The following is a 16,015-nucleotide window of genomic DNA, read 5'->3' on the forward strand; positions in this document are numbered from 1 at the left end:
TCTCTCGTGATCTCTTCCAAAATTCTTCAAAAGAGAGGATTCTGTTTCTTTATTTTTCGCCCAAACTTATTTTTATCCTTATTTTTCCATGATTTTAATCCTTTAGTTTTGTTTTTAAATTGTTGATAACACAATCTTGCCTTTCTCACTACTTCATCCCTTATTTTAGGATTTTCAAATTCAATCCTTTGTTTATAAGAAATTGGAAAATAATTCAAGAATCTTTGTACCTTGGATTTCTCTTGTTTTATGTAAGGAACATATTGTAATAAATTTGTGAATTTTGTAACAAATTCATCCATTGCTAGTTGTCCCAACCTTAAATCATGAAGATCCTTTGCATGATCATCATAGTACCTTTCAGTTAAGTACTTAGATTTAAATTGTTTCTGGAATTCTTCCCATGAAACAATTTTATGTTCTAGGCTATGCAGTATTTTAGCCTCCTCTCACCATAATAAAACTCTCCCTTGCAACTGATAGATTCCTAATCTTGCTCTCAAATTATTTTCATACTCATAAACTTGAAAATACTTGGTAATGTTTAACAACCAAGACTTTGCATCCTCCTCTTTTTCATCGTCAATGCTAGGGGGTCTTATGTTTTTAAATTCTCCTTGAACTCCATTTTTTTTAAATTCTTTTGGAGAAGTTTTTCAGACTCATTTCCACTCTCAAAACTTTTTGTCTCTTGACCATGATTTTTCCTCTTCAAGGGATCTACCTTATCACCATCTACCTCTGTATCTGTAGGTTTGTGACTTGACTTTTCAATCAAATCCTTTATCAATTTTTTCCTATTCTTCACTTGCCTTTATCAATTGTCCACAACTAGCTCTGATATTGACCAATTCTTGGCATAAATATCTTATTATTTACAAGAATCAAGTGGTTGAAAGTGTGTCTTCCCATCCTAGATGCACATGCACTTCTCCTCCCTCAGTAAGAGGATGATTTTAGGCTTCTCCCATCTTATATTTTTATTTTGTCTCACTTATGTACTTTATTATCAACTAAATAACACACATTAGTTTTGCAGACATTACATAATATATTATGACATAAGCATTCTATTTTCTGGTTCTGGTTTGCTTTTAGGCCTAGCTTTACAACCTAAAACTCTAATACCATCTATAACGTACCCAATTTCATCATACAAAAAAAGTCTATATTAGGCTTACCAATAGTATTATTCTCTTCAATTTATCTCCTGAGTATTCCTTAGGTTGTATGTAGCTAGGATTGGGGGATTTCCTAGTTTTCCTTGCATTAATAACCAAATACTAAAATGGCCTTCCTTTGAACCTTAATATTTTTCTTCATTATAATTAGTTTCTCATTTCCCCTTCGTTATAATTATTTATCTATCACTTATGGACATTCTTCATACATATTTATAGTGTTATCATTAATAAAAAGGTAACTTTTAGCTTCATAGCCAAAACTCATGTAATAACCCCGATCTCTATTAAATCATTAAATATATGAAACTCATGTATTATAGTCCAGTTCCGAGTGCATGCATATTTGTTTAATTTGATTTTATATGGGGCTTTCACATGTGATATATCATAATGTTTGGATCCCATGCGGGATAATTTTTGTTTCCCTTTATGTTTAATGTATTATGCATGGTCCATATGACATATGGATCAGTGTCCACGCAAGCTTGTTCACATGTTGTTCACATGACCATTATACCAATTTGTTTTAATGTGGTGATTCATTTCTTGATCATCAACAGTTGTGATTATGAGGAGGTAGTGCTCGGTTGTATTTCCCTTGCAGCATCATTATCTTGAGTTTCATTTAGCTATGCAACTATAAATGAGCGTCGCATTAAGGGTTTTCGTGTCACAAGGTTTCTTCCAAGCCCTAGATCGAATGTTTTGGATCTTTGGCTCTTCTTAACCCTCTGGTTCCAGTACCCATGATTCTTGTCTAACCTATAGGGTTCGCTCTTTTTTTTTCTCAAGTACATAACAAGTTAATTTTAGTATTTCTCTAATTAATTTCATCCCATTTCACTTTCACTACTCTCATTAATTTTATTGCTTTTATTTGTAGGGTAAGGGTGCCATGGGCATTCCTGTGAAGGGTTTCTTCTCACCCTTTTTGTAAGTCAAGGGTTCAAACCTCTCTTTTGATATATTTCCTCCTATGATCAAGTTTCCAAGGTGAGTGGACAAACTTTTGTGACTCAAAGAATGATTATATCTAAGCATAACTATCCATGGGTTCTATGGATACATTTTTACCCAGTGCTTTTCTTTCTCTATTACAGACATTTCAGTTCCCAGGGTTGGAATGGATATGGTGACCTTATCATCAAATAACGAAAATATAATTGAGGTTTCTAATTATATATTTCTTTGCCACTTTCTTCTATATACCCAGTCAAGAGATAAGGTACAACTATGATGGTTTTACAATTCCTCTTTTTCCTTTGATTTTTTGCATAGATGACCAATTAGTATACATATATTCTGAGGAGTGTCTCTAGTTTCTATTCTAATGGACAATTTTTCTCATCGTTTACAATTTTCGTTTTATTTTTCCAATTTTTATTACTGCATTTCATAATATAATTTTATTATTAACTACAAGGGTTTCAACTATACCTAGGGTTATCTTGTTATTCTGCTTCACCCTTTACAGGTAATGTTATTCTTTCTCTTAACATAATGTTCTTTTCAATTCTTTATAAGGTTTTTATCATTGATGTTTTCACATTTGGTGTCTAATTTTCACTTAACTGTGTGGAAATCTAGGTATGGTTTTTTTGTTCATGAGATTATGTATGGAATATTTTCCCTCTTGCTTTTTCCAGGCTTCTGACTTATGGCGTCACGATGATACCAGGTCGGATTTCTACCAAAATCATCTCATTAACCCTACAACAGGGTTCTTGTTCTTTGAGGACATGAATGTCCAAACTTTACCCACAGTTTCTTTTCCTCTAGATAGTTTTGTAGTAAAGTAGTTTAGGATCATTTTCATGCGACCCTTGATGACCACATTTGCTTTCTGATATCAAAACGATATATATATATATATATATATATATATATATATATATATATATATATATATATATATTGTCAGATTCGCAACATTTAAACTATAGATATTTGTTTCCTTATGATCACATGATTCCTTATTTATTATGGCTCATATGGATTTGTCATAGATGTAGGCTACCAAATTAATATTTTGGGTTTTTCTTAGAGTTTAGATAGAAATATTAGTTTGATTTTTGTCTTTCCCTTCTGTTCTTGTTTACATGCTTATATTTTGTGACTTATTAATGAGTTGAATACGATTAGCGAATGGAATATATTGTTTTTTTCCTACTAGCGTGTACATATAGTGATTCTATAACTTCTTTATAAATGTCACTAATTCAAATTAGGAATATTTAGCCCAACCCTATTAAAGTTTTTCGCGACCCACTATTGTACTTGGTTATCTCCAAACATGTTAGGAAGTTGTATTAATGATATAATTAATCAGTCAACGTACCCTTGTTTAGTTATGGTTATTGCATGTAATGGTTATGTTCCTATATTAATTATATAACACTCCTCTTTGCAAACTATTAGTTTCCTTCATTTCTTTCCAGACATGAATTTTACATTTCACTCACAGTCACATCTAGTTACCCATCCAAATATAATGTTATTGGAGACTCAATTGGCAATTCCAGTTTAATAGTACAAGCATATAATTATATAATTCATACTTGGAATAAAATAATAAATTAGTTTAGTGGAATATAATTGGTATTTCATGTTTCCTTACCCAAATAGAAAAATAATACCGAGTCTTGTATTCATCATTCTTCCATGACAAATCCTTTTTTTTTTCTCAATTCACACTAATATATATTTTTTTTCTGAATCAGACTATTCTATTATATTACAAAAAGTCAAAAATTACATCATCAGTGTTACAACAGGGCCTTAGCCCTGTAATTCCTGTCGAGAGATTGACAGTTTGCCCAAGTTTAAACATGTCCAAAATTACACAGGTACAAAAATTGGAAGCGATGACAAACTAGCATAACGACACATGACATTGCATAAGACCGACACCTAAAACATATGGATAGCCGACACATAGATTTTGAGATCTGGACTGAGTCCGAACACATACAAGATGACAATGAGTGAAAACAGAGAAAACTTTCCCTTCCCAGCGACTAAGAGCGAACAACAGGTCGAGTTATTCATCGTCGGTGGTATGCGGTTCGTCCTCCTCCTTGCCCCTGAAGTGCTTGGGGATGTCCGGGTCGGAGAGCTGGATCCTCTGCGCCGGTTCGCTGGGGCCTGCAAGGGCAGCCTGAGAGTCTGGGGAAGAGCTTTCCTTGATGGGGCGTAACAGATCAATAGTAGGCACCTGCATATCGATTGTGGGAACAATCCCTTGAACCAGAGGAGGGTTTGCCTGCGGTGCTTCCTCTTGACCTCTTGAATTGCCACAGTGCTCAACAGAAACCGAAACGATGAATGTGGAATTTGCCAGAGAGCAGGGAATTCGATACCTGACAATGGGATGCGCAGAGTGTCCGCATTCCATGATTTCTCCATGCTCCGTTGCCCTACCACGGCCAGCTGCTCGTCCCCGGGAGCGACGATGGTCTGAAGTTACTTCAATTGAGGAAGAGGGAGAAATTGCATGCCTCTGAGCCGAAGCACGACCCCTGGAGCTTCCGCGTCGGCTGCTCATTCTCAAGCGCTCACGCTGCATCACCAAGTTAGCCAGAGAGCAGGAATATCCCTGCGCAATCTTCCACAGAACCAGAGGATGTTCCGACGCTGCCGCCGAGTTCTGAAAAGTGACAAAGGTGCCGGGCCTTTGTAGCGCCATTTTTCCACTTCGCAGGAGAACAGTTGAGACAGAAATGACTGGTATTAATTCCCGCAGAGGAACAACCGCCGTCAATCTTAAATAACCACCGGCCCGGTACTGCGGGCTAACACATGCCCATGTGACGAGCCATTGGGCTGCTACACGTTGGAACCACCCGCATCCGGGAGGGAGAGGTACTTTTGTACCAAAGAGATGCAGTCCTTTTTGAGTTGATCATCCTCTACCATGTCCAAAGAGCCAGAGAAGTATGGTAATAGCTGAGATACACCTTGGTTAGCCATTCTCTCTGCTACCTGGTTTGTTGTTCTTCTTACATGCTGGAAGGTTATACTTTGGGGATTTTTAAGCTTTGCCTCCAGGGATTCCAATCTACTGAGCAATCTCCAGCTTGTTGCTATCTTGACTGCTGTAGCCCCAGCCTGTATTCTCTTAGCCGCTGCTATAAGGATGAGAGAATCTCCTTCGACCTCAAGAGGGAAGAAGTGCTTTTGTTCTGCTAGACAGATCCCTTCCCAGAGTCCTTCCAGTTCTACTGCATTGTTAGTGTCTTTGCCTATTGATCCATAGTAAATGTGCAGTAATGCTCCTGTATGGCTTCTGAAGATTCCTCCAAATCCGGCAGGTCCAGGATTTCCTTTAGCTGCCCCATCGAAGTTAAGCTTCAATGAATTGGTTGCTGGTGGTGACCAGGAAGACAGGGAGGTGGAGCTGATTGGGGGACGGGTGATGACCTTGGCAAAGGCAGAAAGATCGAGATTCCATTCTTTCAAAATATTACTCTCCTGCTGCGATTCTGGCATGTCTGTATCATACCAGGTTCTTATGGCTAAGGCTTCCTGGATGTTTTTTTTGTAGATGAGCCACAGAGCGTCTATTGACCGGGATGTGTTGTTAAAGATTCTGTAGTTTCGCTCCTTCGTGAGAATCCAATACAAAAAGCTTGGTATGAGACTCCATAAAGTATTGAGAAGCTGGCTTTTGAATGGGTTCTTGTTCCAGGTCCTGATATTTTCCGTTACATCCTCCCCCCTGGGTTCTGTTCTCATGTTGCATTTCTCAACTTTCTCCCAAAGTTGCTTAGCTAGCGGACATGTTTCCATTAAATGGCTGATGGTCTTAGAGTTGAGATTGCAATTTGGGCATCTTGATGGCCCAATGAATCCCCATTTTATCAAATTGTCCCATGTAATAATGCGTCTTTTACTTAGCAGCCATAAGAAAGTTGAGATCTTGGGCCATAGCCCTGGTAGCCAAACTTGTCCCCATATTTGATCTTTGTCCACTTGGAGGTCTGAATAGCGCAGTTGATGGGCTTCTTTAGTGGTGAATGTGCCTTTGGGTGTGTGACCCCATCTGAGTTTGTCCTGCTGGTTGGAGTAACGAATTCTTCGGTATGTGAGTTCCTGATCAATATCAGAATACGTTTCTCCCTGCCAATCCCTCTGCCAGATGCTCGCTGGTTTCCATGATTGGTAGTCATGATGCGTGGATTGTTGCCAGAATTGGTGAACATGGGTGAGGTTCGCTTGCTGCATATGAGTTTGCCAGAGGGGCTTTTGGAATAGATTTGCAAGTTTAGGGAGTTGCTGCCACGAATCCTCCCAAAACTTTGCTGTCGTGCCTGAGTGGATTTCCCAGAAGCTGTGTTCTTGAATGAAGTTGCTGTGAATCTTTGCAGTGTTCCAGATGGGTGATCCTTGGGCTGTGGAGTTGATTCTTATGAGATCGCTCCATTGACTTCCCGGGGCATATTTTGCTTGCCATAATCTAGCCCATGGTGAATGAGGTTTGGAGATCCAGTTCCACCACATTCGTGCTCCCATTGTATTGTTGCTTTGAAGTGGATCCCGTAGTCCTAGTCCTCCTTCTGATTTGATTTTACAAACTTCTTTCCAATTAACAAGAGCCCATTTTCGATTCCGTCCAGTGGAGCCCCAGAGGAAGTTGCGCTGAAGGTTGCGAATTGCTTTAAGGACCCATTTTGAAGCTGCCATGATGGAAAAGAGGTACAGTGGCATTGCTTGTAAGACCGATTTGATCAGGACAAGTCTGCCTGCCATATTTAGAGCACGGAAGGTCCAAGATGAGAGCTTTGATTCAAGCTTATCAAGGAGAGACCTCCAGGAAGCATGTTTGATGGCTGAATCAGAAAGAGGAGCCCCAAGGTATTTGGACGGCAAATGGGATATGGTGAATCCCAAAATTCTGGCAATATTTCTTTGCGTAGAGGGGGGGGTGTTAAAGAAGAAGAGCTGAGATTTCGAGGCGTTAATGGTAGTGCCAGAGGCATCGGAGAAGAGGGAAAGTAGAGAGTTGAATACAGAGGCTTCTCTCGAGGATGGATGACCGAATAACATGGTATCATCAACGAATTGCTGATGGGACAGAGGATTAAGGCCATGGATGGAGATACCTTTAAGAGCTTGAGAGGCGACAGCTGATTTGAGAAGCATGCTTAGACCTTCTGCCATTAAAACAAAGAGAAAAGGTGAAAGTGGATCTCCTTGCCTAATGCCACGAGAGGGTCGAAAGGTTGATGAGGGAGAACCATTCAGCAAGATAGAGAAGCTGGGAGAGGTAATAAGGTTCATAATCCATCTGGTCCAGGTTGCACTAAAGCCAAAGGCTAAAAGCATTTTGTGAATGAAATTCCAACTGAGCTTATCGAAAGCTTTAGAAAGGTCTAGTTTTAGAATCATACCTGGTTTTTTGAGAATCTTTAATGAGTGAATTACCTCATTTGATATAATTATTCCATCCGTGATCTGACGGCCTTCTACATATCCCATCTGTTCTGGAGAGATGAGTAGGGGAAGGAGTGGTTTGAGCCTGTTCGTGATGACCTTTGAGATTAGCTTGTAGATTACATTGCATAACGCGATTGGTCTGTATTTTTCCGGCCTGTTGGGCTCTTCTCCCTTGGGTACCAAAGCTATGAAGGTGGTATTGAGGGTCGGGAGGATCCAGTGCATGATTCTGGATTCCTCAACGAGTTCCCAAACCTCAACTTTGATGAGCTCCCAAAATTCATGAAAGAAATTGGCTGTGAAGCCATCAGGCCCAGGAGCCTTTCCATCTTTGAGCTGAGCCATGGCTTCTTCAACTTCCTGCAGGGACGTGGGCTGAAGTAGTTTGTTATTGTGATCCTCAGTTATGATGCGAGGAATGTGCTGCGTGATGGCTTTGATTGCTTCATCTCTGTTGTCTATGGGCTCCTTAAGAATGTCCTTAAAATATCCTGTGAATTCCTTTTCCATATCTTCATGTGCTTCGATTCTTTCACCTTGTTGATTGTTGATGAAGGTAATATTATTGTGCATTCGCCTTTGGATTGTGGTTTTGTGGAAGAATTTTGTATTCTTCTCCCCCTCTTTTAGCCAATTGATTCGGGATTTTTGCTGCCAGAGAATTTCCTCTTGTTTCCGACGCTCTTCAATTTGGTTCCAGAGTATCTGCTCCTGTTGTGTTTGTTCGTCTGTTCTGCCTTCTAGAATGAAAGTTTGTTGAAGTACTTGCATTTGCTGTTCCAATTGTTGGCGATTTGCCTGAATATTACCAAAATGTGTGCGATTCCAAACTTTGAGAACTTGTTTCAAGTTTTTCAACTTTTGTTGGAATTGGTACATTTTGGCTCCCTCTAGCGGAATATAAGATGTCCATGCTTCGTTGACCACTACCCTAAAATTGGTATTTGTGAGCCAGAATGCTTCGAATCGAAAAGGTCTGTTGCAGCAGTTACCTGGCCTGGACCATTGTAGCAAAATTGGCCAGTGATCTGATCCTCCTTGGGGGATAATGGAAGCATTGAAGTCCCCTCCCAGGTGGATTGCATTATCCGAGATGAAGAATCTATCGAGCCTGGAGGCAATATGGTGAATACCTCGACGCTTGTTAGTCCAAGTGAAAATTCCATTGGAGGTTGGAATATCCATAAGTTGATTGGTCTGTATGAATTGTCTGAGGCCATTGCTGTCACTGTCGAGCCTGATTCTGCCTCCTTGTTTCTCTTCCATGGATGTTATTATGTTGAAGTCGCCGCCGCCGATCCAGAGGGGGAATTGCCTATTTTCATTGAGGATGGAGATCATTTCTAGAAGATCCAATTTTTGCTGTATTGTCTGTGAAAAATAAACATTTGTGAGATGCCCATGGATTCTGGTGCCTATAAGGTGGAAGGATGTTTGGATAAGATGAAGGGTGGCATGGAAGTCATATAATGAGATAATCTGCGGGTTCCACAGTATGGCCAGACCACCTGAAGCTCCAAAGGCGTCTACAGAAATAGAGCTGCTTCCTGCCCAGATCTTGTTTCGAATTTTTTCAATAGCTTCGGTGCTGCTTTTTGTCTCTTGAAGAAAAACTATGGTTGGTTTTTCTTGTTGAATCAGGTTTTTGATCATTCTATGTTTTGAGGGGCTGTTGAGTCCTCTCACGTTCCAGGAGATTAGCTTCATGTAAACTGAGGTTTAGGTTTATAGAACTTTGTCAACTTAGGGAATCGCCCCGATTCCATAAGTATTTCACCTACTATTATGGTCCTTTGAAGGTCTGTCTTTCTTCCCCTTTTCTTGGTTTCTTTGAGCACCTTTTTTCCGTCCCAGGGGCTGCCTCCTTGTATGCCAAGACTTTTATTGTGCTGCACCTTGGTTAGGACTCCTTCAAGTCTGTCTATTTGCCAGGGGGGAATTGAGTTGTATTCTTTCTGTTTGCATGCAGTTTCAAGTTTGAAGATGTCAAGACCATCTAAGCTGACATCCACCTGATCTTCCTCCATGACAATAGGAGAACTCTGTTCTTCCTCATCCGCTTCTTCATGTAGACTGAGGGCTAGAGCTGCATCTAGCTCCATGTCGGTGTCTTGCTGTTTATTGTCCAACATAGATTTCCCTTGGGAGGAGGTGAAGGGACTAAGATCTGAAACCAATTTTTCATTCTCCAAAGAAGGGTTAGGAGTGAGGTGAGAAAGAGCGGGATCTGTGGACTGCATGGGGGCTGAGGGGTTGTGGGAGGTTGAGGGCATAGAGGGCTTATTTGGGGGGACAGAACTGGGTTGGTCTTGCATAACTTGCGAAGCGAGAACAGAAAATCTGTTCTGGGAGTCAGCTTTGAAGGCATTGTCCGAGACTGGCTGGCTTTTCTTGGCATGCCTGCGGCGGTTGGGAATTTTGGTGAAACCTTCCGAGTCTTTGTCAGAGACAGCAGAAGCGGCTTTGGACTGTAAATTTAATGGACAATCTCGGAAGAGGTGGCCATGCTCATGACATTTGCGACAGCAGAAGGGTATATGCTCATAATCTAAAGGCTGTGTCCATTCAAAGTCATCGTGAAAGAGACTTACCGAATCAGCTAAAGCTTTGGTCAAGTGCATCTGAACGCAGATCCTAGCATACGAGGTGTATTTGCGGGTTTTTGTTTCAGCCGCAACTTTGATGAAGGTCCCAAGTTTGTTGCCAATATCGGCCAACGTTTCTTCTTTCCAATATTCCACTGGGAGGGAATACATCCTTATCCAGGCCGGAGCCCAGCAGGAATCTTCTTTATCAGTGTTAAATCTTGGTTTCCATTCCATGAGATAGAGACCTGAAGAGTTGAAGAAGTATGGGCCGCCTTCGAATATCCGCGCTTTGTCCTCCACACAATGAAAGATGGCTGTGAAGAAGCCTTTCGGACCCAGTTGCAGGGTAACTTGTCCTTTGGGCTTCCATTTTGAGGCCATCCATCCTTGTAAGGCCTTTTCCGTAGGCTAGAATCCCAGAAACTTTCCTATTAGTGCATGATCCTGCATGTATTGGATCTCACCGTTGATGCGGTGGCTTGGCAGGTCGACCTTGATACGCTCTGCAGCCTTCGGGATACAGGTGGCCGAGGTCGCCTTTGGCTGTGATGACGAAGCTTTGTTTTTCGTCTCTTTTTCTGTGTTTTCCTCTTCTGTCTAGGTTGTGGGTATCTTTTCTTCATTCGTCCTATGTCCTTCCTGCCCAGCTTCAGGGTCTGCGCCAGAGGGGTGTAGAGGTGGTGCATGTTGTTCTTTGTCAGAGATTGGAGTGTCCCTTGGAGGGGAGGTGGAGCTCTCCCCTCCTACCGTCTTTGCCATTGCAGGCTACCAGCAGGAGTCCGGTGGCGGCGAGAGCATAAGCGGTCAGGGGCGGCTAATGGCTAGGGTTCTGAAGCGATTTGTAGTCTACTGCATCAGAGCGATTTTTTCGAATGGCATTCACAATTCACACTAATATATTAGAAGTCTATTCTTACACTTATTATTTCTATGTAACAAATTCTTTTACAATTAGTATTGGTTTAATAATCAATACGTTTAAAGTAGGGAACATATAAGGCTATTATACATTAAGTATATCAATCTCTTATAAACTGCTTCTTTATAAAATACACATAATTATTCACTATACAAGATGGACTCACAAACAAAACAGATAGTTCTTAAGATTTTCAAGAACAACAAAGACATACCATATCTAGTTTAGTTTATTTTTCTCAACTCATGTTACGGAAATTCAGAGGACAATTTATACATTTATATGACTAATTAAAACATAAAAAAATTCTCTCGTATCGATTCCAAGGATTCACTTTTATCAATAAAAATTATTTATTTTTATTATAAGCATCTCTTCATAAATTCTTGTTAATCATAATTTCTATTTGCATTCTGAGTTTATAACTTGTATATGCAGGCATATGATTCTCAGAGATATGAGTTGTACATGCATGCAAAATATGATAAGAATATAATATCTAATCGATCACAATTCAACTATCAGATCTATTATTAATTGGAAAAAACTTTTGTAATATAATTTACATTAATTTCATGCATCATCTATCAATCTGCAATTTGTAATAATCTAAATCCAATAGAAGCAAATCAATGAGATTTTTTTTGCCTAACCATAATAGATTCCTTGGGGAATATTCAAGAACCGAGCACATTTCTCGCAACCATGAATTGCCTCTCGCAGTTGCTCGTGAGCTGATATCTCACTGCCCTCCAGAATCAACAACTTCTTTCAATAATTGGTGGTTTATTTTATAGAATCATTCCCATCATATTTTTAGTAGTGCCTTGCTTTAGGCTTTGCGATCCTTTTTCATGGGCCTTTTTTCTTTAGTTTTTCAAAAAAAGATTCTTTTATTTTTCTTTAAATCATGTCTTTCTCTCCCACAATGCTTTATTCCATCTCACTTAGTATTTATTTCCGACTAAGTGATTAACATAATCTTTCTCTCCCATTATGTTAATTTAATTTCTTTTAATTATTTTGTCCTCGGGATTTTTTGAAGACTTTTATGGAAGGCCCATCATGTGGAATTGACCACCAACAACTTTTTCTAAGATGAAAAGGAGTCTTCTAAACTCTAGTTCTCTTTCCTAAATATTTCCAAGCAATTTATTTATTAACTCAATTAAAAATAAAATAATAATTACATCGTCATATAAGTCCCATCATAGCTTCCATAGTCATTCTATCTAATAATATTTCAATATCTAAAAATAGTAAATGTTCAAAATGTGAAGTCATAAGGGTGTTACAATGTCATCCAATAGGTGGCAGGTAGTTACCAGCTCATTTATGAGCTCTACTTTCCACTCCCAAAGACAACATCTTGTCTTTTAGAGAAGTTATGGATCAATCATATCCACAATCATAATTAATCTAGTCATGCAAATTAGATGTCTAGGACTTAATGAATGGGTAATTAAGAACCATTATTAACTTGCAACCTTTCTCTTTTTTCAGTGAGATGTAGCTTTTGTCCTAATTTCTAGACTCCTTATTTCTATTAACAACATAATAATAATAAAAAAATTACATTTAGCCTTTATCAGTTTTATCTCACTAATAAACTCTTTCCATATAAGTATTTAAAGCTAAAGCACAGTCACACTTAACCATATATACATATTTACAATATAAACTCCAAGTTAGGGGATATCCCATCATCCTCTTCATTCGATGAGAAGATAATGTCTACTAATTGTCTAGCAAGGATGGTGAGCTTGTAGTCTTTGTTATCTAACTTGTCTTTCATTTCCTTGATTCTAATCGCATTCTCCTGTTGTGTATGATCACGATCAGTTAAGACTTTGCCCATAAGGATTTTGGTGTGCTAGTAGACATTGAAGGATTACATATACCATGAAAACTGGGAGTGGGAAGAGGAAGTCATGTTTGGCATCCAACCTTTGGTAGCATTCTTGACATGCAGGTCGTGAATAAAATGTCATCTATAATGTATGTTTGGTTCAATATTTTTAATTTCCTTGCGAGCCAACTCAAGTATAGTCTCCTGGGTTTACATAGAGACATTGGGTGCTTAGGCTTAAGACCTATGTTGAGAGCATGATAAAGGCTTATTATCAAAATGAGTAGACACAAAGGAACATCCTTAACCCCTACCTCTTCCTCCTATTTCCAAATACTTCCAAAGATATTTACACGTAGTAAATTAAAAAAAAAACTATAAAATAATAACTATGAATAACATTAAAGAAAACTTTACTAAAAACATAATTATTTAGCCAAATAACAAAAAAATTATGATCCAAAAAAATTAATAAACCATCCAAATAGAGAATAGCCACCACCCATATTATAGATAGCAAATATACATTCTATAAATAGCAAATAAATTTTATAAAACATTCAGCAAGGTTAATATGTGGCAATTTTTTAAAACATTAACTAGTGTTAATATATGGCTTGTACAATGCAAGGAGATGAGTCTACCTTTTCAATACCCTTGACATAATTATCAATGAACCAATTCTTTTCGAGGAGTCAAATGTGTTTTATTAGTTACCTCATTCAATCTTAAAAGGTTCAATCGTAAAAAGTAACGGTGGCTTATTTGCGTAAACCTAATAAGTTTAATGATTTTTAATTAATTATAGAGATAATTCTATTTATTTTAAATAAAATGTTTAAGGTTTGAATGTAATTAATAATAATTATTAAATGGATGATAAAGATTTTTTTTATAAAATATTTTTAATAGTAATTATTAATTAAAGTTATAATTTATGTTAAAAATAAATAGAATGTAAATTTTTGTGATTTATAATGTTGAGATAGAATGCTCTTGGAAAATTACATATTAATTTTTGTGTTTTGATAACGAATTTAGTTAGTGGTTCTAAAGGTATGGCAAAAAATGAGATGTGATTTTCCAAAGCATTCTATCTTAAAAATAAAGATCATATGAATATGTGTTATTAGTAAGTCTTGGTATTGACCCATGGTAACCAAACTCATTGAAGATTAAAAATCTAGTTGATAATGTAGAAATAAAGCTTTATGGTTAAAAATATTGTTATGTATTTTTATAGTATGTATTTAACTCATATATTAATTGTTTTTATAATTAATAAAATAATAATAATAATAACAATACAATGAAATTATAATTTAACTATCAATAATTATTAGGTTGATGCTAAATATTTAACCTCCATAGAATATGTAGGAATATTCGTAGTGGTATTTATAAATAAAGTTAAAATTTATCTCCAAATTAATTACACTCTTTAAATTAATTTATTTCAAATTAATTAATTAATGAACATGTCATATTAAATATAAACTATGGTATTGATCTCTAATATTGTAACAAAAACTATTTACAAAATAAAAATAATTCTCTTTAAAAATATTATTACATATTTTCTAAAATATAATTCATACTCACTCTTTTTATAATTAAAAATAATAATAATAATAATAATAATAATAGAAAATAAAAATATAATTAACTTAAATTTTATAATTTATTAAAATATATTAAAATAAATGTTTAGCATTATTCACCATATTTATATGGCTAGAGTAATACAACACTCTATATTCATCCTTTCAGAAGAGAGAGCGGATTCTATAAGCTGTCAGCCAATTTTCATCTACTCACAAGAGAGAGGAGCAGATTGCAGATTCTATACGCTGTCGTTTTGTAGATAGTGTAAACAAACTCCACGAGGTTGGATGGGAAAGTAATATTCTATCGACTGTCGTTTTGTATAAACAAACTTCATGAGGGTTGGCTCGAGTTACAGTACATTTCCGAGGAATACGTTCATCCCTGCGTTTGAGGGTATACGAACCTGCAGAATGGCTACGTTTCATTGGTTACATTTCGAAAATTAGAAATCTGCAACCATCAAACTTCAATGCAACTGATAGAAATCAGAAAACTCGAAGCGTCAAATTTCAAAGCAACTGTTCGAAATCGCCGAGGAAGAACAATATAGTCCGTGCCTGTTTGGAAGACAGTACCTGATAGTGGTTTCGACAGCGCTGGAGTCCAAGAATGAGCGTCAACATTTCAGAATTATGATAAATTTGTCTGCAACTGTCACGTGATTTGTACTGTGTTTTGGTGTACGACATGGCCATCCTCGACCTTCTTCAATTCTCGTCTTGAATAGAAGATACCATGGACAAAGAAGGAGATCACTCGCTCGCTCACTGTCGCACTATAAATACTGTTAGCAGGGCTGCTGCAAATCAAGAAGCTACCAAAGCCGGTAGAACCCTAATGGAAGAGAGTTGTGATAGGGAGGTTCATTGAGTCTTTTGTCTCCCGGACATGTGGCTTTGATGCTTCTCTGATTACTGTAGATCCGATAGAATAGTCACAGCGATTTCCAACAGGACAGAATGGTTTTTAATTTTTGCTAGAATATTAGGTAAGAAACTTTTCCAAGAAATCTAATTTCAGAAGTGTGTGAATTCTTTTTTATGCCAAAATGAATTGAATGCATTTTTTTTATGGGCAAAAATGAATTTAACACTCTTATTAACTTATAAATAACTTATAAATACTTAAAATTTGTAGCTTCCCTAATTCAACTTTCCAATGCAATAAATTTTCTCAAAACCATACTAAAATTTCCATTTTCTGATGAAAATTGTATCCTCATTCACCTAGACTTGCATACAGTCTTCTGATCTCTAGCGAACGGAAACGCCACCATGGCAGGATACATTTCCTATATTAATTGGTTTTGATATTTTTATTGCCTATTTGATATTTATTGCAATGTTAAGGATCAATTCAATTGTTTTAAAGCCAATTCCCTAGAGCCCAGAAAGCCTGCTCTAGGAGCACATCGGTACAGGATCCTTAACTC

This window comes from Pinus tabuliformis, chromosome 5_1, assembly GCF_031772625.1.
Source record: "Pinus tabuliformis cultivar Carrire ecotype Pingquan chromosome 5_1, CPIR1, whole genome shotgun sequence".
In the NCBI taxonomy this organism is placed as follows: Eukaryota; Viridiplantae; Streptophyta; class Pinopsida; order Pinales; family Pinaceae; genus Pinus; species Pinus tabuliformis.